Below are 2266 nucleotides of genomic sequence, written 5' to 3' on the forward strand. Positions count from 1 at the left end.
GAAATTAAATAAATATCCTAAAATTTTCGGTCATGTAACACCGTTTCTTAGTGGAATCATGGACAACGTTGTGTTATGTTCGCTGTGTTAAAATGTATGTAAAACTTACTCAGTGTATTTCTTGAATCTCATATGATATATTACGACTTTTTCATTATCATATACTTTCGATCGCAATATTTGGAGATATTTGCAGCTCGATATTCGCATTTCTTCTCTTCGCGTTACAGTCTCGTTTTTAATTATTAAAAAGATATGATGGAACATAAGATATGCAGTATAAAATTTGCCCGAACTGGAATGATAAAAATATAACGTTTAATTGTATAGAAAAATTTTTGTATACATATACGTACACACATGCATGCAACTCTCTCTCTCTCTCTCTCTTTCTCTCTCTCTCTCTCTTTCTCTCTCTCTCTCTATCTTTCTGTTTTAATATTGTTTTGCAATCTACAATTCAAGATCTAAAACGTACATATTTACATGGAAAATTTTAAAAATAAAGAACACGATTATGTCATTTTCCAAAACGTAAGAAAAATTTTATTATTTTATTAAACGAATAACAGAAACCATAAATAAAATTAATTATTCTTGTTTATTTAAAATATTAACTTTTAGTATTATTATAAATTAAAATCTCATTTTGAATTTGATATCCGTTTAAAAATGTTAAAAAAAAATGTTTTATTTCATCTTATTTTAAGTTTTTATATGCGTGAATATAAAGATTATCACGAAAGAAGTAAATAAATCGTAAAATTGAGAGATTGCCTGATGTATATATAGATACTATTAAAAAAATATGTATATTAAATTTTTTAATTATCATATATTTATAAAAAGGAGCAAAAAATCAGAACTATACAATAATTATAACGTGATAATAATAAAACAATTACATTAATAATTACATAGAACGTATGTTATGCCTATATTTACATTCAAATTAAATGTTCTTTAGATTGGGCAAATTTCACACTGTGAAATGATGAATTATAGTAAGAAAATAAGCATTCGCGTTTATTTTTAATTATGCGTTGCTGATTATTGACTTTCACGTTTGCAAACGAATATCATGCTGTCAATTGTAATTTACGAGCATTTGGATTACACAAAGAGATAGTCTCAATGTAAGCATACGTGCGCATGTACATACAATATTGAGCTTATCTCTCTATGTCTGCGAGTTGGACGTTAATCGGTCGTATCCAGTCTTAGCACTAGCAAAAGAATTAGCATAATAATTAAAATGCTGACGGTAGAATGGAAAATCATTTTTAATGTTACAATGTGTAATTAAACTATCGAATTGAGAGAAGCAGAAAGTGTGTATTCCTCAACCATTCTACTTTTGATACATACAAGGGATCGTCATAAAAGCGATAAGATTGATTTTTTAAAGCGTCGCATGTTAATATCGAATATGAAAAGCGCAGAATTAAAAGTTTTTTAACTTTTCAATTTTATCAATCCCATGATAAAATTATAATCAAATATTCGTATTCTTAACAACTTGATTCAATTAACAATGCACGTATGGAATGGAAATACCGTTGTACAAGTGATTAAGACAAATTTGTCATTTTGTAATTTTATTTTTGAAATAAAAACGATTAGAAATTAAGGAAAAATACTAAGAATAAAAAATACCTCGAACCACACAATTTCGCATTTGCAATATAAAGAAAAAAATTCGAATTAGAACTACAGTAGTTTGAATGTTTGATATTGTCATACTGCATTAAAAAAAAATCAATCTCATTACTTTCATAGATACATATATTAAATTTTCCCTTATCGATTACGTATAAGGATCAAATAAATTCGCCAGTTCGCGTTTTCGTCAGTTACATATGTACAATCGTGATGCGGATCGAGACTATTCGTAGTTCCAGCTACTCTTAAAAGCAACAATATAGTTTTTCATTTATCAGCGCTCAATCGCGAGAATAAAATGGCGATCGTGAATGAAACAATTTGAAATTGCTTTCGGCTCGCCGATACGCGTATATATTTATACCGTAATTCCGGATTCATTCGATTCCATAATTTTCTAAATCTTGTTGCGATAATACGCACAGTCACTCGTTTATCCGTATTTGCTTCGTTAAGACTAAAAAGACGAAAGATGAACGGAACGATTCGAAATTGAAATATATATTTACTAGGTCTTACTGCGATTAGTATATTACATACGATGTGAAAGAAATCTATGATCAGACAGCCGTGTTTAGCGCTAGACAGATTCAGAAGATATGAG

The sequence above is a fragment of the Trachymyrmex septentrionalis genome, unplaced genomic scaffold (assembly GCF_001594115.1).
Source record: "Trachymyrmex septentrionalis isolate Tsep2-gDNA-1 unplaced genomic scaffold, Tsep1.0 scaffold137, whole genome shotgun sequence".
Lineage (NCBI taxonomy): Eukaryota > Metazoa > Arthropoda > Insecta > Hymenoptera > Formicidae > Trachymyrmex > Trachymyrmex septentrionalis.